The 17145-nt window shown below is 40.3% G+C and overlaps 1 long non-coding RNA gene across 3 annotated transcripts in view; it reads right to left on the bottom strand.

Moving 5' to 3' along the window:
- Positions 1-3151: 3151 nt before the first annotated feature.
- Positions 3152-17145, bottom strand: part of LOC132345295 (uncharacterized) — a 37087-nt gene continuing 23093 nt past the window's right edge. For 2 of the 3 annotated variants that reach the window (XR_009494528.1, XR_009494530.1), the window contains exons 4-5: positions 6015-6138; positions 4914-5196 (exon numbers count right to left, since the gene is read on the bottom strand). This is a non-coding gene — a long non-coding RNA (uncharacterized lncRNA). Of the gene's footprint in view, positions 3612-4913; positions 5197-6014; positions 6139-17145 lie in introns of those variants that run through there. The other variant, XR_009494529.1, reaches the window with a different exon arrangement.

The following is a 17145-nucleotide window of genomic DNA, read 5'->3' as shown; positions in this document are numbered from 1 at the left end:
ATACAAAATTTCACTTAACTCTGTCAACAAACCTGGAGAGGAAGGGAAACAACCTTCGTTTCACAAATAGAAACTTAAGTTAATTTGATCTAAAGCCAAATAAAATATGTGGGATTATCTTTCTCTCTGGTTCCCTACCCAATTCTTACTTTTCCTGCAATATTTTTCTATTTATTTTTCTCTTACTTGTTTATAGTCTGTCTTCACTAGACTGAAAGCTCTCATAGGGAAGGAAATTTCCTGTTTTTTATATGCTATATCCTCAGTATGTGAAACACTTACTGAGTGCTTGATGAATATGTGTTAAATGAAAAGCTGCACTGAACATACAAATACACTTACATTGACATGTAACCAATATGAATATATGTATTGGAATAGATACAAAGGTATATGTTAGATATAGCATTCACATCAAATGAGACAAGATCCTCAAGCTTATTTTGTTCTATTCCTTGCAAAGCATAGAATTGCAAATGCAAAAATGGAACCATAAATATTCTGATATGTCCCATTGGAATTCTTCCATGGTTGTACTGTTTTATCAACTATCTCAGGAATTCTTTCCTTATTATGTTCCTACTAAGTCCATGAAGGGTTAACATTTGGGAAATCCTGTTCTGTTGACCTGGGAAGCCAAAATAATCCCATTTGAGCCACTGAAAATTATAAACCTTTACAAATGGAAGATAGTTTTTGTTGTTGTTGTTGTTGTTCAAGTGAAAGAAGAGGGAAAGAGAGAGAAGAGGCTGAAGACATTTTATGGAGGAGGATACTCAAATCCATGGGCTAGATAAATTGTTCAAGGTCACTGAGCAAATGAGTGTGGAGTAGAGACTAGCATCAGTTCTCAGTCTTAAACTCCTTGAGTGTGATATCAGTGCTCCTCAATCTGTTGCCTAAGAGCACAGCCTGGAGCTTTGATAAAATGAGTGACTCCACATTCATGTGTTATGAGTTAATTGGTCTGCAACGGGACCTTAGCATTTGTATGTTTTCAAAGTCGGGTATGCATCCGGGGTTGAGAACCACTTAATCATATGTTGCCCTTCTCAGTACATTACCCAGATATTGCCATGTCTGGATCTTTGAGAATATTCAACTTGCTTATCCATACTGTTGCAAGAAAAGCATAATTGGTTCATGCTGATCATACAGACCAGGAGAAATGTTGGGTTTATTGTCAACTGGAGGAGCACTGGATTGTCATTCCCATAGCTACTGGGTTTTACTTTTTTCTCTTGGAGCTTTTGGGGGGAAATTTAAGGGAAGAAAAATGGTGAGAAAAGAGAAACAAGATTAGGGTAGCAGTCAAGTATTTGTGGGAGGCTGGTATGGAGGGACAGTAATAGTTGGGAAAAAAGCTAGAAAAAAGTTCCATTGAAATATATTGTAAGGGCTCTTTCCTACCTTTCTTCTCCAAGATGGATAATGTTTTATGTGACGTTATTATGTGAGCAAAAGTTATTTTGTGGAACAGAGACAGCCTCCAAGCACAGTAAAGGAAAAGTCTGAAGGTAATATTAACAAGCATATAATTACCTTATTTCTAAATTCCATATATATGCGTTAGTATACTGTATTGGTGTTTTTCTTTCTGGCTTACTTCACTCTGTATAATAGGCTCCAGTTTCATCCACCTCATTAGAACTGATTCAAATGTATTCTTTTTAATGGCTGAGTAATATTCCATTGTGTATATGTACCAAAGCTTTCTTATCCTTTCATCTGCTGATGGACATCTAGGTTGCTTCCATGTCCTGGCTATTATAAACAGTGCTGTGATGAACATTGGGGTACACGTGTCTCTTTCAATTCTGGTTTCCTTGGTGTGTATGCCCAGCAGTGGGATTGCTGGGTCGTATGGCAGTTCTATTTCCAGTTTTTTAAGGAATCTCCACACTGTTCTCCATAGTGGCTGTACTAGTTTGCATTCCCACCAACAGTGTAAGAGATACAATATTGTAAAGTTAAAAAAAAAATAATAATTTAAAACAACAACAACAACAAAAATATAACTAGTACCTGATTTTCTAGGATGAAAAATGCAGGTTAAAAAAGATACAATATTGTAAAGTTAAAAAAAAAATAATAATTTAAAACAACAACAACAACAAAAATATAACTAGTACCTGATTTTCTAGGATGAAAAATGCAGGTTAAAAAATCCTCAAGGATTTTAAAACAATTTTTATAAATGGTAGAGAATACACAGAGAAAATACTAGTTTGTACATAGAAATAAGTCAGTTTATGAATATTTTAGAATTGAATGTGGAACATTTAGAGATTTTGAATGATCTATTTTCTATCACAATCTGTAAGAAAAATGATTAAAGACTACTTATTTGCTGAAAACAAACAAACAAACAACAACAACAACAAACAGGAGTATCAGACAAGGTGGAGAGAAGGAAGGCTTTAGACCAGAATTAGAAAACAATTCCCATCCCCAAGGCTTCCAGATCAAGACCCAGATTAAGAGAAATGATGCTTAAATACTGAGCTTCCCCAAGAATTCTGTGTTTGGATGTAGCTTATAGAGACCATTTAGCATTTCCTTAATTAACAGACCAGATACAATTTCTAAATGTGCTGAATTAACCTACTGTGTTCCTTGTTTTCTCTGGACTAACCAGTTACTAACCAGTTACCTCATAGGGCTGACTTTTGTTTTGTCCTGGCCTAAACCCTTCAGTGTATCTAGCTTTTTGCTTCATCATCCTTCCTTGTCATATTTTCACCTCTTCTCCTGGGGAATCTTATTAAAAATTCCCTGAGTTACCTCATTTCTTGAGGCACGCTTCACTTTCTCATATACTGACCCTTTTGAGGAATGCCAATCCAAGGCAGAAACTGGACAATCGGGCAGTACAGGATGATATCTGCAATTTAAAACAGTGCTAATGAGAGACATACTGTAAACTGAATTCAGATCTGATAGGAAAGTATTTAAGTTAAATTCAAGAGTCTTTCTACTCTTCTTGAGTAAATAAGCAGACTTTTGGAGGTTGATTTCTCACCCGTTAAGTCTCTAGAGTACCAATGAGTATACTAAGCCAGGCATGTGTATCTATCAAATGCCCCCTGCCCCCACCAGGGCTAGTTATGAGGCTTTCCAAGCTCTCATCTTATTCCCAAGGACTAGCCAAATCCTAGGAGGCTGTGGGTCAATGTGTCACTCTGCCAGCTTGAGGCGGCAAGAATCTGCTATCAGAAGGCATTTTCTGTGAGTCAACATCACCCCTCCCTGGAGGGTTCAATACTGACAGGTGCTCCCAGAAGAGGTCCTTAGGAAAAGGTAATTTGATGACACCACTGAAACTTGGTAACTGGAGGCCTAAGGTGGAAATGCAAATTTATTAACATAGCCTAAAAGCCCGCAAAACAATGTCAGGCTAAAAAAAAAGCTGAAATTTACCTCGTTGCTTGTTATCTTGGGTCTTGAATACTACCTTCATTGATCTTCTTCCTCTCACGAAACTGTTGTCTTCACTTTAACGGCCAGATTCTCAGAGAATTGACCTGGCTGTGCTTTCTCTTTCTCCAGAGCCCTGTATCTCATACTCATTTCATTTGACCTCTGTTGCCATTATTCTTTGAAAATTCCACCTTAGGGGATAAGAACTGCTCTTAATGCTGATTTGAGCCTCGGTCAGTATTTTGTACATGGTAGGGATTTAATGAATGTTTTAATTTTAACAAATGTGTTGGCTATTCATTATGTTATCAGAGGCCACTGATGACTTCCTAATTAATACATTTTTTTTCTTCACTGACTCTCTAAGAGATGCTATTGCCTCACCTGTCATTCTTGAAACTGCCCCTATCTCCACAGGGTGTGCAGTAAAATGACCAGGAGGTTGTGAAACCAAATGACCTTTGTGGAATCCTTAATACAGTGCTTACAATCTGTGTGTGACTTTGGTGAAGTCATAATCATTCTTTTATTATTATTAATTTTATTGGAATATAGTTGTTTTACAGTGCTGTGTTCATTTCTACTGTACAGCAAAGTGAATCAGCTATATGTTTACATATATTCCCCTCTTTTTTGGATTTCTTTCCCATTTAGGTCATCACAGAGCATAGAGTTCCCTGTGCTATACAGTAGGTTTTCATTAGTTATTTTATAGATAGCAGTGTATATACGTCAATTCTAATCTCCCAGTTCATCCCACTTGCTCCCTTTCCACCTTGGTATCTATATGTTCATTCTCGGTGTTATTTGACTCTATTTCTGCTTTGCAAATAAGATCATCTATAGCATTTTTCTAGATTCCACACATACGCATTAATATACAATATTCGTTTTTCTCTTTCTGTGAAGTCACGGCTAAGTCACTTTAGTCGTGTCTGACTCTGTGCGACCCTATAGACAGCAGCCCACCAGGCTCCCCCATCCCTGGGATTCTCCAGGCAAGAATACTGGAGTGGGTTGCCATTTCCTTCTCCAATGCATGAAAGTGAAAAGTGAAAGTGAAGTCGCTCAGTCGTGTCCAACTCTAGCGACCCCATGGACTGCAGCCTACCAGGCTCTTCCGCCCATGGGATTTTCCAGGCAAGAGTACTGGAGTGGGGTGCCATTGCCTTCTCCACTGTGAAGTCACAGTCTTTTCAATCTCACTTCTTTCTTCTATAAATTCCTTTTTACCTGACAGAATTGGGATGAGGATCAAATGGGTGGGGGGGGGGTAAAATTAATGATAAGCGTATATGCAAGTACCCAGCAAGGGGCAGCTTGGATGAGGAGAAGGGATGGGTCATGCATCTGTGGAGAGAAACACTCCCAAGCACAGACACAGCTAGTGCAACAACACTATGGAGAGAAATGATCTGCTTACACAAGGTGAGACAATGGACTGATGTGGTTTGAGTAGGGGTGCGAGGGCAAGAGTGATATGAGTCTGAAAAAATAAACAAGGGACAGATTATATAGAAACGGTAGAAATTTAATTTTTATTCTAAGTGCAGTGGTGTATCATTTGAAACTTTTGAGTAAGGGAAACCATTTAAAAAACAATTTAAATTTTTAAAATATCACAGTTGCCACTTTGTCAGGAGAGACAATAGTGGGGCCAGCACAAAAGCAGTGAGATGATTTAGGAGGTGTTGCAGTCACCCCAAGGTTGACTGAAGAGGGCTTCCCTTAGGGAGGCAATCATGGAGATGAAAACAGTGGACACATAAGGATATGCTGTTGAGGAGGAACCAACAGTCAAATATAAGTGCTTTTACTGACATGTAGGGCTTCCCTGGTGGCTCAGCAGTAAAGGAATCCCCTCAATGCAGGAGACATGGGTTTGATTCCTGGGTTGGGAAGATCCCCTAGAGAAAGAAATGGCAACCCATTCCATTGTTCTTAACTGGGAAATTCCATGGACAGAGGAGCCTGGTGGGCTACAGTGGGGCTGCAAGAGTCAGACACGACTTATCAACAAAGCCGCCACCACCACCAGACATTTAATACTCCTCACAATTTGGCTACAACTGTCTATTGTAACTTTTACTTACACTCCACTCCTTACATGGCCCTTGGTGCCACCCAAGCTACGGTTCAATTAATCCCCTTAGTCATTCCTGCACCCAGGCCTCCTTAACATCTCCTCATTAAAATGCCCTCGCTATATAAGTACTCTTTAAACTTTCTAATTATGAACATAATATGTGCATGTTTATTTTATAAATTGTATGCATGCATATTATTAGTTCATATGGTAAATATTAGTTAAGCTTTATTTTTAAAAAGTGTAAAATAAACAGTGAGTGCACACGAAAGTTCTAATAATTTCTTCCTCCTCTCCAAGGGGTGTCCGGTGAAACTCACCCCACCCTGCCTCTGGCTAAGCACTTCTCACTTGGTGAACACATCTCTAGGCTATCAATCCCTACTGACTCTTTAAGATTTAACTCAAGCTGCCTTTCCTATGGAAGTAACCACTCATGCTTTCACTCTGAAGTGCTATAAACACTTGAATTCTACCACCTTCATTAAACCGAGCATTTATCACTCACCGTTTGCAGTACTGTGCCCTGTCACGTCCTGTCTTTCCTCACCTGGACTACAGGCTCCTTGAGACCACTGACTAATGTCTTAGACTCCTTTTAAGTTATGATATTTGTTGACTGGAGGACGAACCTAATAATAAAAAGCAAACTATTTTAGTCATGGACATCAAAGATCATTCATTAATTCAATAAAAATGACCACTGAGTGTCTAATACAGAACAAGCATCCAAGTTGCTGGGTATCAAGAAACGACATGAGTGGCAAGGTCTCTTTTCTCATAAGAGAGAAAGGAGGGAGACATTTGAGAGGGAGGATGACAGCAGATAAACAAACAAGCAAATAGATAATAGTCTAAGATAATTTAAGATGAGTGATTAGTTCTACAGAGAATATCATGTAGTAGGAACAGTGATTGCGGTTAATGTGATGTGATGACTGGAGTTCTATGAGAAGGTACCGTTGCATCTCTTTGTCCTACACAATGGGCAGATCCTGAAGAGTTCAGCTTACCTGAGGTGAGTTAAAATGCTTGCCCTTGCAGGTATACAGTTTACTTTCACCATCTGTTTAGTTCTATTCCTACTTCCATTAAGATTATTAAAAAAGTTTCTTTGCCATAGTGACCAATTCTACTTTTGAAAGGCTAGGCAGTAACTTAAACATCAATATCATAAATCAGTAAGGTTAAAGCTGACTGCCATCACAAGCTAATCCCCCAAATCTCAGTGGCTAAACATAATAGGATCTAATTTCTTGTTTATGTAACAGTTCAATGTGGGTGTTCTTTGCATGTCACTTTTTGAGATTTAGTCTTCTTCTGGCTCCCTCCTCCTCTAGGACCTCAGAGTTCTCCAGAGGACGGGAAAAGAATGAAAAGATCACATGTGGGGGGATTTTGAGCACCTGCAATACAAGTGGTGATGTGCACATTCTAGCATGAGGCCAAGCCTCAGTGCAAAAGTGACTGGGAAAGGTAGCCTCCTGTGATCCTGGAAGAAGAGGAAATTAATTTTGCAAAAGGCTGGTTAGTTTCTGCCACAGTCAGCTTTTCCAAAGCTCTTTTTTACTAAGGTCTGAAAAATAACCAAATTTACCCATCATCGTAAAGCCAGAAAAAAGCATAAATGATAAAATGGGCCTTTGACAATGAATTTATCTCTAATGATTATTTCTCCCCTCACTCATTTTAGATACTGTTAATATTGCACATACTATTTATCCCCACAAACTGGCCCATTTTCCCAATCTTAACAATGAATCATGATTCAATCTTGAATTCTAAATGTAAATGTAACACTGATGGAAAACTTGTCACAAGTAAAAATTCACTGCATAAACTCTCCAGCTTATTACACTCAATGCCTCAAAATGACCCAGAGCAACACCTGTTCTTCAGATAAGGAAACAGTTGGCTACATTAGCTGCTAGAATGACTAACAGTAAAATGTGTACATTTATTCAGTCATAAGTTCTTTGCTTTTATGGTGCTAAAATCATCTTTGTTGCTCTCTTTACTTGTTACATGTAATTTGAAAAATCAGTGGATTACTTTGACTTCTGAATGCACATAGGGGCTTTCCTGGTGCCTCAGTGGCAAAAAATCTGCCTGACAATGCAGGAGATATAGGTTCCATCCCTGGGTCAGAACCCCTGGAAGAGGGCATGACAACCCACTCCAGTATTCTTGCCTGGAGAATCCCATGGATAGAGGAGCCTGGTGGGCTATAATCCACAGGGTTGCAAAGAGTCCAACAGGACTTAGTGACAAAACAACAATGCACATAGACTTTTATTCATCACTTCTTTTAACTTGGAGATGGGGAGGGGCAAGTGTCTAGTAGCTCAGGAAGCCTTGGTGCTTTGACATTTTATTTACTCTATCTTTTTTGCTCATAGCTACATGACTCTTGCATACATTAGGTACAATTTATACTTCTTGAATGCTCTGAAAATAAATGATGATGCATTAAACTTACCATTAGCCCTGGACTGAAGGAAAGAGGGAATTATAATACTAATTTTGTTAGGGTTAAGTTAGGTTAAGCCAAAATGTGTACGAATGTGTCCAGTTCTGACTTCTGCAGCTGGGAGGAAAGAGGTTGTGGCCCAGGTCGGAAGGGCAGCAGCAGGATTTCTGAGGATTGAATTTAGCCAGATGTGAGTCAGGGAAGCCGGGATAGGAAACCAGAGGGTAGCCAGAGAAATGAAGCTGAATGTGAATTCAGGAACGAGGAGACCTGATCAAGAGTGTGGAAGGCATGAGACGGGAATGAAATCTCTCCAAAAGACAGGGTGAGGAGAGCAGTTGAGAATCAATTATCCCTCAGCTCCTCACCCTCCCTTCACCCCAGCCACTCTAGGCACCTTTGTCTGAGCTCCCATAAAATTCTGTGTTCTTTACAAAGCCTCCCCCTCTGCATAGCACAGTGGAAGTGCACTGGCAACAGTAGAACTTTCCTCTCCTATCATTCTGCAGCAAGTTCAAGAGACGACTGGTTTCTATGGCTTAGTTATGCACACTGAATGTAATAAAATACCTTTTTACAGCCATTCTACCTAATTTAATCAATTATGCATTAAGTAACCTCTATTTTGTGGATTCTATGTGTCCGGGGCAGGTATATAAAAATGAAGTAATACAGAGATCTTGGCATCAAGGGGCTTGTAATCTAATGGGAAAGACAGGCATAGAAATGAACAATTGAAATGTAATTCAACACTCACAGACATAGGAAACAAACATGGTTAAAAATATGGATGGGGAGACAAATTAGGAGTTTGGGATTAAAATATATATACTACTACATATAAAATAAACAACACGAATGTACTGTAGAGCACAGGGAACTATTTTCAATATCTTATAATAACCTATAATGAAAAAGAATATTAAAAACTATATAAATATGTATGTATATATATAAAACTAAATGACTGTTGCATATCTGAAACAACATTGTAAATTCACTATACTTCGATATTAAAAAATAGTTATAAAAAAAGAAAAAAATCTTAATTCAACAACTCCTGTTAAAGATGTCTGATTAAGAAAATCCATTTTCTTTCTCTGTGATACTACTTAAATGATAGGAAAAAATATAAAAATAAGGATAAACCCATTGTGAAACTAGAAACCAAAAAAGGGCAGAGCCACTGCATACCACTGAGAAGTAAAAAAAAAAAAAAAAAAAATGCATTTTTGGAAGCCCTTGGAAAATGCACTATCAATAGACCAAAAACACTAAGGAATTTCTAGGAGGCACATAGCAGATGGACTTGGATTGATAGAGGGCTGCCTGTGGCCCATAAAAACAAAAGCGAGCATCATTCAAGAATGAATTGTCCCAACTGCATTCAGGAAAAATCCCTAGATCAGAAATTCAAGACTTGCAAATAGAAATAAGCCAAGGGCTGCTTATGTGGTGATTACTAAAAGACCTGTGGGACCAACTGCTCAAGTCTCCACTGTTAAGTGCCTGAATCAGCATTTGCTACAGTTTAGAGATGCAGGAAGAGTTCTTTAAACAAATGGGGCCATTGATTTATGGGAAAATCCAGCATGAGTATTGATTCCAAGGGAAGTGGTGGAATAAAGCAGTGGACACGGAGCTCGAAGGCTCAGGAGTCAAGCTCTCTCTTTGTTCACTTTCCCTCACTCACTGTGGTCAAATTTTCTGTGATTAGCAAGTCTTCACTGCTGAGGGAGAAAAAGGTTATCCCTTTTGCTGAGATGTGGAAGATCTAAGATAGTCAATATTTGTCTTATAATACTATAAGAAGTAAAGAACATAGAGGATAAATGAGCAAGGTAGATAAATATAAGTAAAATTTCCTGATATGAATAAAAACTTGACAGGGAAGGAGAAAACTAAAACAAACATAAAAAGAAACACTGATAGGAACATGTTTATGAAACCTATGAACGAAAGTAAAAAGAAAATCCTGTGAGTTAAGGGAGAGAAAAGTTGCTTATAAAAAGCAAGAATTGGGCTAATAGCAGAATGCTCTGTTGCCTCATGGTATGTTTAAAAATAACAAGACAGTGTGTACAAAGTTCTGGAGGAGAATGGTTTTGAGATATCCTGTATCTGCCAATTTATCATTAAGTACTAAGCCAAAAAGAAAGCCTTCAAAATTCATTGCTTGGGTCTTTCTTTAACTTCCTTCCTCCCTTTCTTCCTTCCTTCCAGATGATCGTCCTTTCTCCTGTGTTCCTTTATTTCAACCATCCTTCGTCACTTCTTTCTCTCCCTCTCTCTTTCTTTTCTAGTCATTCTTCTATCCATCCATCCAAAGTGAAAGTGTTAGTCACTCAGTCCTGTCCAACTCTTTGTGATCCCATGAACTGTAGCCTACCAGGCTCCTCTGTCCATGGAATTCTCCAGGTAAGAATCTGGAGTAGGGTGCTATTCCCTTCTCCAGTGGATCTTCCTGACCCGGGGATTGAACCCAGGTCTCCTGCATTGCAGGTGGATTCTTTACTGTATGAGCCACCAGGGAAGTCCAAAGAAACATGAAAAATATAAAACGTTTTTCTCTGGCTAGAAACATTATAGTATATTTGAAATTTTCTTCTACTATCCTGTATTTTATTTTTTCTTACCCTCTTTTTTCTAACAATTTCTAGCAATTACTATTACTGTCACTATATTACTAGCACTGCTGCTGCTGCTGCTGCTAAGTCGCTTCAGTTGTGTCCGACTCTGTGTGACCCCATAGACGGCAGCCCACCAGTCTCCCCCGTCCCTGGGATTCTCCTGGCAAGAACACTGGAGTGGGTTGCCATTTCCTTCTCCAATGCAGGAAAGTAAAAAGTGAAAGTGAAGTCACTCAGTCGTGTCCCAACTCTTAGCAATCTCATGGACTGCAGCCTACCAGGCTCCTCTGTCCATGGGGTTTTCCAGGCAATAGTACTGCACAATCACCAGCTATTAAATATATTTTATATGAAAGCTCTGGTCTGTACTATTGATATTGATCTCAAATGATCCTTACAATGAAAATGAAACTCAGATATTTTATTTGTGACATTAAAATAGTAATAATTTGTCAGTTAACCCCCTACCCCGCAAAGATCCTTTCTCCAATCCTCTTCTTGCTTCATCAGTCTCTTAAGCACGGGAACACAAAGCTTCATCAGGCAACTCATTCCTTTGACAGGATTTTTAAGATACTCTCTCATAATATGCCGTAGTTTGAAGTACGTTCTGTACACTGTACTGTGCTGTGCTGTGCTTAGTCGTTCAGTCATGTCTGACTCTTTGTGACCCCATGGATTGTAGCCTGTCAGGCTCCTCTGTCCTTGGGGATTCTCCAGCCAAGAATACTAGAGTGGATTACCATGCCCTCCTCCAGGAGATCTTCCCAACCCAAGGATCAAACCCAGGTCTCCCTAATTACAGGCGGATTCTTTACCATCTGAGACACCAGGGAAGCCCATCATTGGTCATACTCCTATTGATTTTTCAGGTCTCATGTTAGTTGTCTCTTCTTCCAGGAAGCCTCTCTCATTTCCTCTGCCTCTGGGTTAGTGCCCTTCCTCTGGGCGTCTACAGTATCTTGTACTTCCCTCCATCAGGGCACATACACTACAACTGTCCTTTCTGGAACTCTGTTCCCCAACGGTGGATGTGAGTAGCTATAAAGGCAGGATGGAGTTGGCATTGCTTCTTGCTGAACCCTTGGTGCCTGACACACTATTCAGCAGAGCTGGTCATGCAAAACGTGTGAATATGTTAATGAATGCATGTCTTCCTAACTAGGTTAGCTCATCCAGCTAATAGCTAGAAATGAGGAAAGGAGAGCCTAAAATCCTGGGCAATGAGCCATTTAAAATTCTAAATGTGACATTAAAAAAAAAAAAAAAATCCCTCTGTCTGTCACTAGCACCAGAGCCCTACAGCAGTATTTGTCCTTCTGTCTCCTGGTCCCCAACACTCAGAACTAAGCCCAAAAGGAATTTATTTTAAAAAGAAGAATTTGAGGTGTAAGCTATTGCCTTTACCATCTTAGAAAGAAAATGGAATTAAAGCTGCTTGTTTTGATGCTCCTTGGTTATCACCACTGTCCATTGCTGATAAGAGATAGGTATCAGATATTGTTGAGAGTTTGATTTCACCTCCAGATACCCTTTTCTGAAAGTATTTAAGTCATTCTCTTCTCTTCCCCCTTTAGCTTTGTGTTTTTAGTTTCCAGTGACTTAAATTCACTCTTACGTAAAAGCAGAAAAAAAGAGCAAGAATTCAAAGCAATGTGTCCCTTGTGTGCGATTGATTCTCAGCAGTTTGTTATTAAATCTTTAAATAATTAAATACAAGAGAAAACATTAAAGCAACATTATAAAGCCAACCATATGTTGAAAATATAAATGGAGAGGAGGGGTGTGAAGAATTAAAACTGGTCCTTGTTAACCTTGCTCCATGGTGCCCATGCTGATCATTCCAATGCATGGCCCACACACAGTATCCCTCTGCTGGGTGGGCTGAGTTGAAAGAGAAGGTGAGCACTTTGTCTGGAGCAGTTTGCCAAGAAGAAAGGTCAGTGAGTAAGGAGAAACGTGCAAAGACAATAGTAGGGTAGGAATGATGAGTGAGTCATCAAAAGGTCCTTCAAACAATTTGTCCTGTTTGTTCTTTATAATCTGGAGGGCTCCCAAGATAGCAAATCTCCTTCCCTTCAGAGCACAAGGCCTGAATTATAAGGTGCAACGTCAGCAAAGAATACAGAGCATACAGAGCAGTGTTGTAGGTGACTCCTGGGTGTGGGCTTATGAGACACTAGTTTTCAGCAGACCGTAGAAAACAAGGAAGAGGAAGGCAGCAAGGAGCCAAGGTCCTGAACAAGGAGAGCATGAAGGACGATGTGGAGCATGACTGTGCTATGGGTTTAATTGTGTTCCCCCAAATTCATATGTTGAAGTCCTAACTCCCCAGGACCTCAGGGTGTGTGGCTTTATTTGGAAATCAGGTTATTTCCATATTAATTAGTTAAGATGAGGTCACACTTGAGTGACAAAGGTCCGTCTAGTCAAAACTATGGTTTTTTCCAGCAGTCATGTCTGGATGAGAGAGTTGGACCATAAAGAAGGCTGAGTGCCAAAGCATTGATGCTTTTGAAATGGGGTGTTGGAGAAGACTCTTGAGAGTCCCTTGGACTGCAAGATCAAACCAGTCAATCCTAAAGGAAATAAGTCCTGAATATTCATTGGAAGGACTTATGCTAAAGCTGGAGCTCCAATGCTTTGGCCACCTGATGCAAAGAACTGCCTCAGTGGAAAAGACCCTGATGGCTGGGAAAGATTGAAGATAGGAGGAGAAGGGGACAACAGAGGATGAGATGGTTTTATGGCATCATCGACTCAATGGACATGAGTTTGAGCAAACACTGGAAGATCGTGAAGGACAGGGAAGCCTGGTATGGCATCACAAAGAGTCATACAAGACTGAGTGACTGAATAGCAACAACACACTTGGATAGGAATGCTCACTCCAGTATGACTGGTGCCCTTATAAAGATGGCAACTTGGACACAGCTCCGCTGGGGAGATCACTGTGTGAAGACGAAAGCAGAGACTGGGGTGATGCTTACAAGGTAAAGAATGCCAAGGATGGTCAGAAAATTCTTCACCGCCCTCAGAAGGAGTCAGCCCTGCTGCCATTTTGATCTTGAACGTCTAGCCTCCAGAACTGGGATAATACATTTCTGTCATTTAACCCACTCAAGTCTATGATACTCTGTTTGGCATCCCTTCCAAATGAATAAACTGAGAAACACCCAAGTTGTGAGGTTCACGTTGTTTTTTCTCGCTTGTACAATTTAGGGAGTACTTCACCTGCTACTGCTTTGCAACTGGTCAATCAGCAAACCCTCCCATATCACCCTGCTTCATGCCAATGAGCAAATATTTTCATATGACTTTGTTGCATGTCAAATAGCAAACACATCTTCCACTCTGTCTAGCACTCAGCACAGGGCCAGGCACTCAGGGAATGTGAAGAGTATAAAAATGATTCTTGCCATTTGTGACACAGACCAGCAGTCTCTGTGAGAGTACCCTGCATAATAGGCATCTGAATGAGTGAGGCTGGCTTGCAGAGCATGTGAGAAGCCCTGCAGAGCAAGTGTTGATAGCAATGGCAATAGCACCAACTAGTTTTTTTGTTTGTTTGTTTTGTTTTTTTTTGATGTACCACATGGCATGCTAGATCTTAGTTCCCTGACCAGGGATTGGACCTGTGCCCCTTTCAGTAGAAGCATAGAGTTCTAATCACTGGACACCAGGGAATTCCAGAACCAGCTAGTTATTGAGAGCTATGCATCAAATATCACATCACATCATCATCTTCAATGACAGTCCATTGAGTTACCCAGTATTATTACTCAGAGTACACAGAGGAGGGAACTAGGTTAGGAGCACAAAATGAACTTGCCCAAGGTCACACTGCTAATAAGTAATGGAACTACTGTTTGAATCCAGATCTATCAAACTGAATCTGAATCTGATTAGGAAAAAGTAAACATTTGTATTGGGCTTCCCAGGTGGCATTAGTGGTAAAGAACCTGCTTGCCAATGCTGGAGACGTTAAGAGACGTGGGTTTGATCCCTGGGTCAGGAAGATCCCCTGGAGGAAGCATGGCAACCCACTCCAGTATTCCTACCTGGATAATCCACATGGACAGAGGAGCCTGGTGGGCTACAGTCCATAGCGTCTCAAAGGGTCAGACACGACTGAAGGGACTAGCATATATTTGTATTATATTGTTGTGGCTACTCTGGCTAATTGGCTCCGAATTGCACAATTTACAGCAGCATTGAGATTTCAATCTTGGCCTCAATGAGCCAGCCAGAGATAATTTCACTGGATGATGCACGGCTTATTTTTTTCCATTTAAAAAGTCACATATTTTAAAAACTGTGTGATTTGTAATTGATTATCTTTAAAACATTGTTTAATTTTTATCACTCCTCATTTGAATCTGGCTTCCCCAAATGGTTTGTTCCTTTGAGGTCAGAAATCATGTCATATATATTGGGAGTTCAATAAATCATTTTTTAGGAAAATTAATACTGTTTTATCTCCTTGATTCTTCCCCTCCCAATTCCTTAGCCTTCAAAAGAAAAGTCAAATCATTTCTTACTCTACATCTCACACCCAATACATCAGCAATCCTGTTGGCTCTATCTTAAAATTATGTCTAGAATCACTATTTTCATCACTTCCCTAATCCAAATCCTCATGAATTCTTGGTGCTTTACTGGAAGATGCTTCTAACTGGTCTCTCTGCCTCCATCACTGCTCTCAAGATCTACCATCCAGTCTGAGATTTCCTCTTAAAGAGAAAGACAGGTCTTGTCTCGATCCTCTCCAAAGCTCTCCAGTACCCTTCATCAGACCCAAAAGAGAAAGACAGGTCTTGTCTCGATCCTCTCCAAAGCTCTCCAGTACCCTTCATCAGACCCATGACAATAGTGAGTCATATTTTGACTACATTTCCTGGCCCCTTACCACCAGACTATTTCTGCAACCACTCTGATCCTTGCTCACTGGGCTCCACCAATCTCCTTCCTGTTCCTGAGAGCACTGAGTATGTTTCCTTCTCAGGGCATTTGCTCTTAATGTCCTTTCTGTCAGAGAAGGCAATGGCACCCCACTCCAGTACTCTTGCCTGGAAAATCCCATGGACAGAAGAGCCTGGTAGGCTGCAGGGTCGGACACAACTGAGCGACTTCCCTTTCACTTTTCACTTTGATGCATTGGAGAAGGAAATGGCAACCCACTCCAGTATTCTTGCCTGGAGAATCCCAGGGATGGTGGAGCCTGGTGGGCTGCTGTCTATGGGGTCGCACAGAGTCAGACATGATTGAAGTGACTTAGCAGTCCTTTCTGTGCGGAATACTGCTTCTCCAGATAGTCTCATGGCTTTGTCCCTGGTTTTCTTCTGGGATCTGCCCAATTGTCACTGCATCAGAGAAGCCTTCCCTTCCTACCCTATATGTAATATAAAGTGAAAGTGAAAGTGAAGTCGCTCAGTCATGTCTGACTCTTTGCGACCCCATGGATGGTAGCCTACCAGGCTCCGCTGTCCATGGGATTTTCCAGGCAAGAATACTGGAGTGGGCTGCCATTATGTAATATATTCTCCCACAAAAACCGATTCTATCCACAACACTGTTTCATTTTGGTTCATAGCACTTATCTTCAAATTTATTTTTAATTGGAGGATAATTGCTTTACAATGTTGCATTGGTTTCTGCTGTAGGACAATGTGAATCAGCCATGAGTATACAGATATCCCTTCCCTCTTAAGCCTCCCTCCCACCTCACCCCCATCCCACCGCTCTACATTATCACAGAGCTCCAAGCTGAGTTCCTTGCATTACACTTATCATTTGGCTGTCTCCACTAGCATGTAAGCTTCATGAAGGCAAACATTTTGCTTTGTTTACTTCTATATCTCGAACTCGTAGAACACTGCCTGGCACATAGGAATTCAATGCTTATCTGTTGATAGATTAAATGAACCAATGAATGAAGAAAGAGAGTCCCAGTGGTTACAGGACTGTTGCCTCATCTCTGTACATATCAGAGTAGAGCCATTGCCTTGCATGTAGGTAACATTTCACAGTTGTTTATTTTTCTTTTTTCTGTACATTAACTCACCAAATCCTTAGAAGATCTATGAGAGTTTGCAGAACACATGTTCGCTCTGAAGAAAGAGGATTATACACAGGTGAAGTGACTGGCCCTAGGACACACAGTTAATAAGTGACTTGTCAGGTCTGAAAGCAAGAGTCTTTAATCCAAGAGTCTTTTCACAAACCAAGTTACCCTTGTCAGTCCTGACAAAGCTGGGGAATTACTTCACTCCTTGATACACTATACTTGTTTAGTATATCCTCTGGCTGATGTCAGAGTTGAGGGACTGGGTGTGGGCTGAGGAAATAGCTCATGTTGAGGATTCCGCTTGAGACACCTGTTTCAAGTAGAGTGGCCTTCAGGCTTGACTGAAGGGTTTACATGCCTGCTGACAATTCCAGTAGAATGGACCTGGGACTATTCTTATAGAGGCACTGTTCTCAGAAAGGTTAATGTGACTTTGAATGCTTTCAAGTGTGCCAACTCTGAAGGGATCATT

Source organism: Bos taurus, chromosome 5 (genome assembly GCF_002263795.3).
Source record: "Bos taurus isolate L1 Dominette 01449 registration number 42190680 breed Hereford chromosome 5, ARS-UCD2.0, whole genome shotgun sequence".
NCBI classification, from domain to species: Eukaryota; Metazoa; Chordata; class Mammalia; order Artiodactyla; family Bovidae; genus Bos; species Bos taurus.
The sequence above is the reverse complement of the archived record's forward strand: the minus strand, read 5'-3'. Positions and strand labels throughout refer to the sequence as shown.